The sequence below is a fragment of the Cetorhinus maximus genome, chromosome 9, assembly GCF_964194155.1.
Source record: "Cetorhinus maximus chromosome 9, sCetMax3.hap1.1, whole genome shotgun sequence".
Lineage (NCBI taxonomy): Eukaryota > Metazoa > Chordata > Chondrichthyes > Lamniformes > Cetorhinidae > Cetorhinus > Cetorhinus maximus.
Window position 1 is genome coordinate 127446204 of NC_135887.1, and position 14516 is coordinate 127460719.

Below are 14516 nucleotides of genomic sequence, written 5' to 3' on the forward strand. Positions count from 1 at the left end.
ATAATGTCCAGGGCTTGCTGCATATGGACATGAACTGCTTCAGTACCTCAGGAGTCGTAAATCATTCTGAACATTGTGCAATCATCAATGAACATCCCCACTTCTAATCTTATGATGAGGGAAGTTCTTTGCTGAAGCAGCTGAAGGCGGCTGGGACTAGGACACTATCCTGAGGAACTCCTGCAGTGATGCCCTGGGGCTGAGATGATTGACCCCCAACCACCACAACCATCTACCTTTGTGCTAGGTATGACTCCAACCATTAGACAGATTTCTCTCTGATTCCTGTTGACTTCAGTGTTTTTAGCGTTCCTTGATGCCAAACTTGTTCAAATGCAGCCTTGATGTCAAGGACACCTCACCTATTAAGCTCATTGCTCTTGTCCATGTTTGGACTAAGGTTTTAATGAGGTCATGAGCTGAGTGGCCTTGGTGGAACCCAAACTGCGCATCAGTGAACAGTTTGTTGCTGGGTAAGTGCCGCTTGATAGTACTGTCAATGACACCTCCCATCACTTTGCTGATGATCGTGAGTAGACTGATGGGGTGGTAATTGGCTGGGTTGGATTTGTCCTGCTTTTTGTGGACAGATCATAACTGGGAAATTTTCCACATTGCTAGGTAGATGCCAGTGTTGTAAGCTGTACTGCACCAGTTTGGCTAGGGGCACAGCTTGTTCTGGATCACAAGTCATACGAATATATGAATTAGGAGCAGGAGTAGGCCATTCTGGCCTTTGAGCCTACTCCGCCATTCAATAAGATCCTGGCAGATCTGATTGTAACCTCAACTCCACATTCCCATCTACTCCCGATAACCTTTCACCCCTATGCCTTTCAAGAATCTATCTAGCTCTGCCTTAAAAATATTTAAAGACTCTGCTTCCACTGCCTTTTGAGGAAGAGAGTTCCAAAGACTTATGACCCTCTGAGAGAAAAAAGTTTCTCCTCGTCTCTGTCTTAAATGGGCCACTCTTATTTTTAAACAGTGGCCCCAAGTACTCGATTCTCCCACTTGACAAAACATTGACGTCACATCCACCATGTCAAGACCCCTCAGGATCTTATATGTTTCAATCAAGTCGCCTCTTACTCTTTTAAATTCGAGCGGATACCAGCCTAGCATGTCCAACCTTTCCTCATAAGACAACCACCCGATCCAGGTATTAGTTTAGTAAACCTTCTTTGAACTGCTTCCAATGCATTTACATCCTCCCTTAAATAGGGAGACCAATACTTTACACACTACCCCAGATATGGTCTCACCAATGCCCTGTGTAACTGAAGCATAAACTCCCTACTTTTGTATTCATTTCCCCTTACAATAAATGATAACATTCTATTAGCTAACCAGTCTATGACGTTTTATAATGGCGGACCGGATGCACACACACATTTGTGGCCAGAATTGCACCATCCACCATATTAGTGACGGAATAATATAGGCATCCAGGGCCCACACCTAAACTGATGTTGGGTCCTGCGCAAATAAGGGACATAATTCTTGTTTGAGGTCCACACTGCAAGATTGGTTTACCCTGAGGCAGTTGGTGTCAGCACTGGTTGCACTCAGTAAAACCAGACCTGAGGACTGCTTGTGGTCAAAAAGGTAGCTTTCTGAAAGTTACTTAACTGCTCCTCCTGACCCTGTAATTAAAGAATTCAGGCTATGACCACAGTTCCTGCCCTCCCCACCCCCCTCCCCAACCACATTTGTCAATTGCTGCTGCTCTCTCCAACTGGACCACCAATTCCCCCCTTCTGGCCACTGAACTGAACTCTGACCTCTGACCCTCCTCCTTGCCCCCCATCTTCACCACATAACCCCCCCAGCCCCAACGTCAGATCTCCCGGTTGGCCCTCGCTTACAAAAATGGCTTTACCTGAATTTCTATTTGTTAGCTGTTTACCATTCTTTAAGAAAATGCTTTGGGATTCAAAAAATGCACCAGTGTTTGATGATAACGAGATCACAGAGTCACAGAATTTTAACAGTACAGAAGGAGGCCATTCGGCTCATTGTGTCTGCACCGGCTCTCCAAACGAGCATTATGATCTAGTGCCATTGCCCTGCCTTTTCCCTGTACAGCTGCACATTGTTTCTGTTCAAATAATCATCTAATGCCCTCTTGAGTGTTTCGATTGAACCTGCCTCCAACACAATTCCAGGCAGTGCATTCCAGACCAGAACCACGTGTGTGAAAAAGTTTTTTCTCACAAGAAATTGTCAATAATCTCTTGTTATGGACTGAAAGAAAACACTTCCTTATTTTAGAATATGACCACATGAACAACGTTTGAAGCTGTGGACCATTTCTTTGAAATGCTTCTCTTTGAGTGCTGTCTGAAGGCTTGATATAAAGTTCAATTTCGGTACTTGTTGCATCTTTTAATGCATAGCGCAGCCAATAAAGTTCACTCTGCTGTCGGCTTTCATCTAAAAATCTATAAGTATGCCCACATAGGAAGAAAACAAACCCCTCCAGTAAAGCATAAATCACCTGTGGAACCTCCTCTGTTTCATCCCAGAAGGCCAAGATGGGTCGAAATCTAATTTTTTCAAACTAAACATTTAAACCATGTATATAAATCACTATTTTTGAGCAAATAATGTAATTTTTCAAAGAACAAAGGCTGCTAATAGTATAATGCGAGGGAAGAAATATTCATTTGGCATACATTTTTAAAAATTATTTTGCGTGTCAGTTGAGAGCCAGTGTCAGAGACATATGTAAAGCCTTGTAACTGGAGGAAATTGAAGCAAATTCATGTTTCACTATCACATTTCTGGGTCGTTTATGGACCTATAAATTGCTTCTTAAATAAAAGTCCAATTTCATTTCTTTCATCTGTTGTAATGTTTTGCTTCTAGTCATGTGGGTGACTGACAGGTTTATGTGAGACTCCACTGATCTGAGTTGCTGCTGCAACTGTGGTGACATAAAGCTATGTTCTTAACCCTTTTGACCTCAGTAATTTGTGGTTTCTTATTTGGGTCAAATCCCCTACATCAGAACAAAAATCATGGAATTATTGTGAGATCACTGATAATTTTTTTGGTACTCTTTGCATTACTTGAGAATGTGCAATATTGAGTGTGTTTAATTAAATTCAACTAATTTTGTAAGAGTTGGGACTCATGCATCTCTGCAAGAGATGTTGAACACTCAGATTTTTGCGGTAGATAAGGTGGTTAAGAAGGCATATGGGATACTTGCCTTCATTAGCTGAGGCATAGAATATAAGAGCAGGGAGGTTATGCTGGAACTGTATAAAATGCTGGTTAGGCCACAGCTAGAGTATTGCATGCAGTTCTGGAATCTGAATTATAGGTAGGATGTGATTGCACTAGAGAGAGTGCAGAGGAGATTTACCAGGATGTTGCCTGGGTTGGAGAGTTTTAGTTATGAGGAGAGATTGGGTAGACTGGGGTTATTTTCCCTGGAGCAGAGGTGATTGAGGGGGGACATGATTAAGGTGTATAAAATTATGAGGGGCATAGATAGGGTAGACAGGAAAGGAACTTTTCCCCTTGGTGGAGGGATCAATAACCAGGGGGCATAGATTTAAGGTAAGGGGCAGGAGGTTTAGAGGGGATGTGAGGAAGAATTTTTTCACCCAGAGGGTGGTGGGAATCTGGAACTCACTGCCTGAAAGGGTGTTAGAGGCAGAAACCCTCATAACATTTAAGAAGTATTTGGATGTGCACTTGCGATGCCATGGCATATAAGGCTAGTGCTGGAAAATGGGATTAGAATAGTTAGGTACTTGTTTGGCCAGTGCAGACTCGATGGACCGAAGGGCCTTTTTCTGTGCTGTAGGCCTCTATTTGACCTCAGGACACCTTGGCCCTGCAGCTATATGTGTTTTTTTAGAACCTGGGTCTAAATGCTCACTGGCTGAGAAACTCCTTTTACTGGTACTGTAATATTCACTTCATGGAATGTAATTTTTTTGCTCACTTGCATAAAATAGTGCATATTTCATTACATTCTAGATGGTAGTTAATGGTTTGAGAAATGCTTAAAACAGCATAAGATAGTTTGACTGCTGGCATCTTTTGTTGAGCCGATTGAGTCAATCATTGAGCCAATGCTGAGGTAAGTAGCCCACAGTCTAAAACAATGCGGTGATGGCCATGGTGAGTATCCTAAACCCATAGGAAGTTCACCCTGATATCAGGTTTTTTTTGAGAGACAAGGAGGGAGACAAGTTTGGAGCTAAAATACATGTGTTCTGAAGTAAAATGTGCTTGAAATCCTCAATGCTTCTATTTATATAGATGCCTGGATATCCATGACTGCTGGCGACCTTTCTGACAGTTCAGGATCAGTCTCAGGAAGATGCTGTGTAACCATGGAAATGGTCCCTTCCTGTAGAAAACCACTGGCAATCATACTTTTGTTTTTCTTTGCTGTGTCCAAATAACTGAATTACTCAAACGGTGAATGTAAGAACCATTATGCTTTAATTTTGCCTTATTTCTCCTGAATGTTGTAGTAGTTATGGTTTTATTTAGTGTGTAATATACCTTTAAGCATAATACTTGTTAGGCAAGATCACATGATCTGCAGTAACCAATAGGACAGTAGCGTGGGCTACCTCAGCAGTCATAAAGGTGAAACAATTGTTGCACTCACCCAATCTACGTGTGCATTATGACTAGATGAAAGAGTTGGTGCTGACATGTGATGAATCTCCCTATGGAGTGGGAGCTGTGCTCTCTCATCGGATGGACGATGGCACGGAGTGGCCAAAATGTTATGTATCAAGAATGCTCGACGCAGCGGAGAAGGGATACTCACAGATAGAAAAAGAAGGCCTGCCCTTCATCATTGGTGTCAAGAAATTTCATCAGTATGTACACGGCTGCCATTTTACAATCGTTTCAGACCACATGATCTGTAGTAACCAATAGGACAGCAGTGCGGGCTACCTCAGCAGTCAGTGTAGGGATAGAGTTGGAGTTGAAAGCACACATGTAGTTGCTGCAGAGTACATTGTAAATAAACTTAGCGTTTCCACTCAAGAAGTGTCTGCAGATCAACTCTATCACTAATAGCACAACTCAGCCACCCTACAACAAATGCTCTTAATGTTATTTAAAGATATTGTTTTGTGCAGGAAGGTAGAAGTTAATAAGAGGGGTCAGAGCAGCAGTACTAGATTCTGGCAACAAAATCCCATCCAAGATTATAGTTCATATTTTTGCCATTACAAATAATCATGCGGTGTAAGAGGCAGTTCTGTACATCCGAGTGCTGACAACAATAATGGGCTGCATTTTTGTGCTTGGGGCAGGTCCTGGGAGATGAGAAATTTTCTGGCTCGGCATGCGCGACTCAGGAAAAAGGTGCCTCAAAAGGCGCAATTTTCATACCAAGGTGGATACGTGCTGGAGACGGGCCCACCACTCCCAGAAACAGATCGGAGGCAACCACACAGGCTGCCAAGCGCTGAGGTAGGCAGGTTAAAAGGCCCACCTCGGTTCTTTGGGACTTCATCCCAGTTCTTTTATTCAATATTAGGCCCTCTGGCTCTAAACCCTCACAAGACCACACTCACCTCACCCACCCAATGGCCCCTCATACCCTCCATGCCAACAAATGGCTTTCCGCCCACCACCAATACTCCCTCATACTCTTGTTGCCAACTCATAGCACTTCTATGCCCATTCACCCAGCATACACTCTGTATAGAACCAATTAACCCTACAGTTACAATGGCATTAGTGGGAAAGCTTAAAAAAAGCCATTCATAACTTTAATAACAAAAACTTGCTATTACTACAACCCTATAAAAGTGCCAATCAACCAGACCTCTAAAATATTAATAACAGAAACTACAAGCACTTGACACTTCTTTATCTTGTATAAATAAATATTGAAAAATTGACAAAAGAGATCCAAGAAATAAAGCTGTCAGTCAAGCAATACTTTCTCTTGTGTGCACCTGTTTCAACAGACTAATGGAGTTTGGGCTCTCAGCCAAAAATGCACGATACATGAAGTATTTCAGTCCCTTTTGGGGCCTTACTTCACACTGTCCCATTTTCATCCAGAATTAAAAGAAACAACTTTCTAATCATCTCAAATCTGTTCATAAACCTACTTGAGGTAAAGATCTTGTGAGACTTTCATCACACTGCTGCTTCCTTGGATTGTGGAGTTCTGAAAATATTGCTGTGGTAGCAACTTGTGCTGCTGTAAGCTGGAATCTTACAGTCATTTTGCCATTCCCTAAAGGATCACATCATCATTCTTGACCTGAAGTTGATGGATTGGTTGGAAATTGTGGTTGTCTGAATTAAAGAGGTAGATTAATGAGGTGTATCATTTACCAACGAACTCAGTAGTGATTCTTTCTGAAGTGTGTAGAAACTTAAATTGTACAATTAGTTTATTAATAAAGACAGTGACAGCCAGATGTTCAAGTGGAGTTCCTTCCTTGGCCCATAGTTAAAGTTTATAGTTGAAAATATTGGCACCTACTGATTATTCCAGGCTCTTTCAGCTCTTTAACTATCTCAGGACTGCAGTAGAAATGTTGTATCCTAAAGGGACGCAAAATGGTCTAAATGATTCAGAATACTCAAAACAATAGTATTAAATTATATTTTTCAGCTTTTGTATTGTATTGGTTACATTTTACCGTGTTGGTGCTATTGTTACCAAGGCCTGGGAGATGGGGTTGCACAAGGTGCAAAATACTTGGGCCTATGCCCTCTGGGGGCCCGGGGCTCTGGGCTCAACTCGCAGTTTTTACTCCAGCGGCAGCACCATCCCTCTGTGCAGGTCATATCCACAGACCGCACAGAATGCCTGCCTGCCGGCCATTGTCCCTAACTCGACAGAGCTCCTGGACATGGCATGGTAATTGTCTACCTCCAGGGAGGTCTCCCCGACAGGTTCATCAGTGCTAGTGCATACCCCCCGCCCCCCCCACCACCCAAGAAAACCACAAAACCCCATTTTTAGCCCAATTTGTTGGAGGAACAAAATTGAATAAAAATATGATCAGTTTGAAACTGCTGAAAGGGAGAAAAACCAGCTTTACTTTCCAAAAAAGTATAGATTGATTAGACTCCCATGATGGGAAGAAATTTAAAGGAAACAATTGCTTCATGATTTAAAAGTGATCTACAAAGATTTAGTTTAGTTTTTAAGGTGGAAGTTTTTTATTAAAATGTACTGTAACATCTTTTGTACGGCTGTAAAATGCTGACGGTTGACATTTGTGTAGGTCGTGTTACCAAAGTCCTGGAGAAAGTGGGAAAGGAGATGTCTTGAGAATGGGAAGCAAAAGCAAACTTAAGCATTCCCTGCACAAACCACAGGAAAGAGTAGGAAGATCAGCCACATTCTTCTCAAAGCTTCTTCAATGTTGCAGTTCAGGTAGAATGGTTTCCCAGTCACCAGTGAGTTGAGTGGAGTCAGGGACCGGAAATGGTTCTGGCTCGCAATTAATTTTGAAACCCAGGAGAGGAGGAAACCCCAGGCTGAAAGGCAACCCGCTTCCGATCCCCGCTTTTGTTTGAATTCTGCCAAGGCCAGCTCGGAGTTTGTGCCACCAGAGGTGAGCACATGGGGTTGGTGTTAGTTAAAACCAACTCCTTAGCTCAGTCCAGGTCTCCTCCCCTTCTCCTGGTGACCAGGACTTGGAGTCCAGCCTGTCTCTCTCTAGCTCTGCTTCTTAAACGAACAGGCAAAAATGGTTTTATTAGTTAACTCTGCTGCTTGGCACTTTTCAGTGATCATTTAGTGTAAATTACACACTTAGAAAAATTATTAATTTATTGTTTTGACGTTAATCTTTTTTGCACAGCAAGTCGTTTATGGTTTCTTCATACCTTAATGTTTTTTTTTTGAAATTCACGTTTAATGTTGTGCCAAACCAGATTCAGGCAGTTGCTGCTGGATTTCTTGCTGAAGGGGAATGAGAGGCACACAAGTGTCTGATTGCTTTTTGGAGGACTGGCATAAGGGGTTAATTTTGTTCCAATAGAAATGGGAAATGTTGGAAATGCACAGCATGTCTACTGGCATCTGTGCAGAGAGAAACAGAGGTCAGTGACCCTTCATCAGAACTAGTGCGCATTGTGGATCTGAAGCATTGACCCTGATTCTCTCTCCACAGGTCCTGCTTGACCTGTAGAGTATTTCCAGCATTTTCTGTTTTTGTTTTAGATTTCCAGCATCTGCAGTACTTTGCTCTCCTATTTCATGCTCCAAGCTGGACATTTGCAAGTTTGATTAGTTTCAATTTAAAATGAGAAAATATTTATCACTCAATGTAAATTGTAATTTTTCTGTTAACATAGCCTACTTGTGCGGATAGAAATAGCATATTATTGTAGCTGAATTGGTTGGTGCTCATTTACTGGAAGGTTTTGCCATTTATAAACTTGTAAGTGAAAACAGGAATTATGTGCCAATTGAATATGTCTCTGTTTGTTCAAGATATTCTTATTTGTACATGGGATTGTTGTTCACGGTGCTTGTGAGATTCAAGACTTTTGGTTGTTGCATAGGGCCAGGTTCAAAGAAGCAGAGCTGGTTGCATAATATGAATGACTTAGTTGTGTATAATTGCCTGACAAAGCCGTGTTGTAAAGTATATCATACTGAAGCCTGCTCTTTCGGCGGGCATTATAAATATAGGCTTAGAGTACAAAAGCCAAGATGTTTTGATGAACCTATATAACAGAGTTTAACCACGCTTTGATTATGGTTCCCAATTCTGGGCACCCGAAGGATGTGATTTCTTTGTAGAGGGTTCAGAAGAGATTTACTAGCATGGCTACAGGGATGAGGGTTGCAGGAAAGCTGGGGTTGTTCTCCTTAGAACAAAGAAGCCTGAGGGGATGTGATGGAGGTGTATAAAATCATGAAAGGTTTAGATAGAATAAATAGAAGCTGTTTGGAGTGATAATCAGATGGCCCAGATTTAACTTCATTTTTGATTGGCAGAAGAGCGAGAGGTGACACAAGGAAAAACTTTTACACAAAGAGTGGTTAGGATTGGGAGTGCACCCCATCCCTGATATTATGATGGATTTAGATTCAAATTAGTGTTCAAAAATAAATTGGATAAATACTTGAAGAAAAGAAAATTATAGGGAAATGGTGGCTGGGGGGTTGTGGTAGGACTGACTGGATTCCTCTTCAAAGGAACTGGAGCAGACTCAATGGCTTGAATGGCCTCCTTCGGTGCTGCACTATTCTATTCTATTGGACCCAAAGCACATTGTGAAGGTGCTCGACAGGAGCTGCTGAGGGTTAGAAAACAGGGGGCGGGGGGAGATAAAGGGCCTAGAAACAGGAGAAACACCAGGGCCCATGACTTATCTCTCTGGCCCTGATTTTTACTAACAGACATTTATTTCTGGCCAAGTCCACAAAAAGAAGGAAAGGCTTGCAGTTATATAGTGTCTTTCATGACCACCGGACATCTCAAAACACTTTATAGCCAATGAAAGACTTTGAAGTGCAGTCACTGTTTAAATGTAGGAAACACAGCAGCCAATTTACACACAGCAAATTTGCACTAACTGCCATGTGATTAAAGTCAGATAACCTGTTTTTGTGATCTTGATTGAGAGATAAATATTGTCCAGGGCACCAGGGATAACTATCCTGCTCTTCTTTGACATTGTGTCATGGGATCTGAGAGGGCAGATTGGGCCTCAGTTTGATGTCTCACCTGAAAGCCAACACTCCCAACAGTGTGGCACTCCCTCAGTACTGGAGTAACAGCCTTCATTTTTATGCTGAAGACCATGGCCGGGATTTTCCGGCCCCATCACGGGCGGGACCAGCCGAGGATGAGGCGGTGCCCCAGCCAGAAGCCCATTGACTTGCGGTGGGAACGATCCCAGCGGCGGGGGAGGGGCGGGGATGCAGAAAATCCCACCATATGAGTGGGTCTTGAGTCCAGAAACTTGTGATATGGATGTGAGAGTGCTACCACCTGAGCCACAGGTGACATGTTTTTTTAATACCCAATCACACCTAAAAAAGAAAGACATGCATTTATATAGTGCTTTTCGCAACCTCAGGATATTGTAAAGTGCTTTGCAACCAATAAAATGCCTGGCCTCCTGTAATGTTCAGTTCATATGATGATAAACTTGTAGTTATTTTTAACAAACTCAGAAATATTTATGCTGTAGAGGAAAATTCAAAGCAGTTGAGAATTTGCTTTATTTTCTGTGTATCTTTGTGGAAGAATGTCATAATCGTGCTGATTCAAACTTAACTGTGGGAGTTAACATTGGGTCCATGCAGTGTGCGTACTATGTGGATTAATTACTAATTTCTCAATTTGCTTTTGCAATATAAATCTCTACGCAGTTAATTCTAGTTATACCATGGCCAAGAACTTTTGTTCAGGGCCATTGTTCTTTGCCAGCAACAACAGCTTGCATTTATATAGCATTTAGAGCACAATAAACACCCAAAGGGACTTCACGGAATGTTTGGAAAATGGCCACTGAATCAAAGAGGGATCAGCAGCATTGATTCAATGCTTGATCAAAGAGGTAGATGTTAAGGCCTGTCCTGAAGGAGGATGGGGAGTTAGGGAGGCAGAGAGTTTTAGCGACGGTCGCCTCTTGCGCATAACCTTTGTCCTTTAGCCCGACAATTGTTTGCTGAAAATATGGCCACCAATTGTGCAAAGGAAGAGGGTGAAGCAGAAGAGGATGGAGGAAAAGGAATGGAACGTTTGGAGGGAATACTGCAAGGCTGGAGGAAGTTATGAGGAATGGAAGGAATGAGTCAAATAAGTCAAAGTCATGAACTAGCAATTGTTTATTAACCTTTGAATCACAGTTAGAAGGAAAGGTTTGCATTTATATAGCACCTTTCACATCCCTAAGAATTCCCCAAATGCTTTACAGCCAATAAAGTACTTTTGAAGTGTAGTCACTGCTATAATGTAGGAACAAGGCAGCCAAATTGCACACAACAAGCCCCCAAAAACAGTGATAAAATAAAGACCCCATAAGCTGTTTTTGTGATATTGATTGAGGGATAAATATTAGCCAGGAAACCAGAGTAACTTCCTTGCTTTTTTTTAAAAATAGTGCTGTGTGGTCCTTTACTTACACCTGAAAATGCAGATGGGACCTCGGACCATGCAGCACTCCCATAATATTGCACTGGAGTGTTAGCTTTATTTTTATGCTCAAGCCCTGGAGTGGGACTTGAACTGACATCCTTCTGAATCAGGGGTAAGTGTGCTACCAACTGAATCATGGCTGATTGTAACTCTTTCGAGTTATCAACAGTCACAGATTGTAACTCTTTCAAGTACATTCACAGTTCTTGGTTTCTGGGAGTGGGACATGAATCCACAACCTTCTGATTCAAAGGCGAGGGTGCTATGAACTGAGCCACAGCTGACACCTCAAATATGGAACGCTTCACGAATTTGCGTGTCATCCTTGCGCAGGGGCCATGCTAATCTTCTCTGTATCGTTCCAATTTTAGTATATGTGCTGCCGCTGATTGTAGCAGCACTTAACCATGAATGCAAATAATTAGATAGGATCAATTGAGAAAATAAATAAGAGGTTACAAAGGCACGTCAATTAAGCCACAGTAATTCAAAATTAACTACTTGCTGGATTGGTGCCTGAGATTGAAATATATTGATGAAATTAATTTAGGATTAGACTCCTGAGGTACCTGAAAAGTTAACAGCATTCAATAGCCAGTTTATGGTACATTTTTATATCACCTCTCAGAACCCCAGGATGACGCAAGTGCCTCACAGCCAATAAATTGAAGTCTACATGCTTGTCATTAGCAATGTTTTCAGAACGTGTGTGACCTTGTCCTTATTAGTTTGTAAAAATGAACTGGTTGCCTCAGGTTTCTTTGGAGGATGGCGTCAATCTTCTGAGACATCAGCATAATGAACTTTCATCTGTAAAGTTTCTCCTGGATCCTTTGCTCTTAGTAAATTCACTTCCTGCATGTGGACAAGCTGGCTAAAATCTCATCTCCATTAACCTTGGGGAAACTTTTACATCCATATGACATAATTACATTTACCTCTATTGGTTGATATAGGTGTACAATCTTAGCTTCTGATTTTGCAGAGACAAGCTTCTACATATATTAGACAGAACTTTAAAGAATTATGTCTGGGCCTATGATCTTAATGGCTTGATTTCTATCCTTATGTAAGCCTTTATGGTTGAATTTGCTGTTGACCTTTCCTTGCATTCAGTCTGACTACAGGTTCTATTTTGAGAACACATTTAAGACAAATTTTAAGTTATTTTTCCTGGGGTGCAGCTTCTGTAATGGAGAAGGGTATGGGGTCTGAAATCCAACTCGAGGTAGAATAGGATGCTGAGGATGTCAGTAGGATGCTTGAAAGGTTGTGAATAGGTTTGTTTAATTTGAGACAGTGGCCATGGCGAGAGATGGAATCAGTGATGCAGAAGAAGACTTGGTGACGGGCTGAAAGCAATGGTTTCAGTCTTCACAATGCTTAGCTGGAGGAGGTTAAGAATCATCCATGATGAGATATTGGGCAAGCTATCTGACAACAGAAAAGTAGTGGAAGGGGTGAGACTTCATGGCAGACTGGAGTTGAGAGATTACGAATAGAACTGTCTGACAAACATTAAAATGGAGATTGAGAAATTACACAGAAGGAGCTTGTCTTGAGGAACTGTGTGCAGACTTACAGCTTACCTGCGTGTAGATTTGTCACTACACCATTTCTTAACATTATTCAGTTTGCTTGGCACAACAGCAGGACACATCTGCAGCAAAATGACAATGTTTGAATAATACTCAACATTCATTTGACCGAGTGTGGCATCAAGGAGACCTAGCAAAGCTGGAGTTAATGGGAATTGGGGGAAAACTCTCAGTTGGGTGGAGTCACACCTAGCACAAAGGAAGATGGTTGTAGTTGTTGGAGGTCAATCATCTCAATCCCAGGACATCACTGCTGGAGTTCCTCAGGGTCGTGTCCTAGGTCCAACCATCTTCAATTGCTTCATCAATGACCTTCCTTCCATCATAAGGTCAGAAGTGGAGGTGTTCACTGATGATTGCACAATGTTCAGCACCATTTGTGACACCTCAGATGCTGAAGCAGTCCATGTCCAAATGCAGCAAGACCTGGACAATATCCAGACTTGGGCTGACAAGTGGCAAGTAACATTTGCGTCACACAAGTGCCAGACAATGACCATCTCCGACAAGAGAGAATCTAACCATCTCCCGTTGACATTCAATGGCATTACCATCTCTGAATCCCGCACTATCAACATTCTGGGGGTTACCATTGACCAGAAAGTGTACTGGATTAGCCATATAAATATTGTAGCTACAAGACCAGGTCAGAGGCTGGGGATCCTGCGACACGTAACTCACCTCCTGACTCCCCAAATCCTGTCCACCATCTACAAGGCACAAATCAGGAGTGTGATGGAATACTATCCACTTGCTTGGATGAATACAGCTCTAACAGCACTCAAGAAGCTTGACACCATCCAGGACAAAGCAGTCTGCTTGATTGGCACCCCATCCTCAAACATTCACTCCCTCCACCACCGACAAACAGTGTCAGCAGTGTGTAACATCTACATGATGCACTGCAGGAATTCACCAAGGCTCCTTACATAGCAGCCTCCAAACCCACGACCACTACCATCGAGAAGTACAAAGGCAGCAGATACATGGGACCACCACCACGGCCACCTCCCATGAACGAATAAAAAAAATGTTAAATGTATATAAATGGAAATGGTAGCATAGCTGCCCACATAGGTGCCTGATTTAATAATGAGGCTTGTACTAGATAAAGATTAACGTTTGTGGTTATTATGGAACATTTTTCACGTCAAACCTATATACATACACAATGGCCGGGATTTTCTGTGCCAGCGGCATTGGACATGTTCGGTGGCGTGAGTGGACAATATGGAGCAATCGGTTTCACGACGGCATGAAACCAGTTTGTGATCGTCCGCTCAGCCCGCTGATGGCGGGCCACATTTCCAGCCATCGGATGTCGGGAACCTCATTGTAACACATCAGCATATCATTATAAGGCCAGCCCGCCAGACTCATCCCCGCCCCCCCTCCCCTCTGCTGGATCATCTGCCCACATTGTTGGGAAACTATGTGGACGTGTTTCACAACAGCACATAAACAACGTGCACCTGGCAGGCTGCACTTCACTCAGGACTTCAAGGTCTTCCTTGTTTCAGTCAGCACTCGCAGTCATCAGCGCCAGGCTTCACAGACAGCACCACATCACTTTTAGGGGGCTCACGGTAGGGGTCTCTACCTACCAGATCAGCCGTATGTGGGTGGCTTTTCAATGGCTGCAGGGCAAGGTCTTGCTTGGGGAAGGGGAGATGTGGCCTCAGGCAAGGGAAGGGGTGCAGGGTGAGAGCTGTACTGAGGAAGGAGGGTAACCCAGGGTATGTGTGGTGGTACATGTTGATTTGTGCAAGTGGCCTCAAAATGGTGAGGGCTGAGGAGG

At 42.7% G+C, this 14516-nt stretch overlaps 1 protein-coding gene and 1 pseudogene across 3 annotated transcripts in view; one reads left to right on the plus strand and one right to left on the minus strand.

Moving 5' to 3' along the window:
- LOC144685008 (protein kinase C-binding protein NELL1-like) overlaps positions 1 to 14516 on the plus strand; it is an 814339-nt gene that overhangs the window by 407184 nt on the left and 392639 nt on the right. The window lies entirely within an intron of this gene.
- LOC144685089 (U6 spliceosomal RNA) lies at positions 11409 to 11521 on the minus strand (annotated as a pseudogene).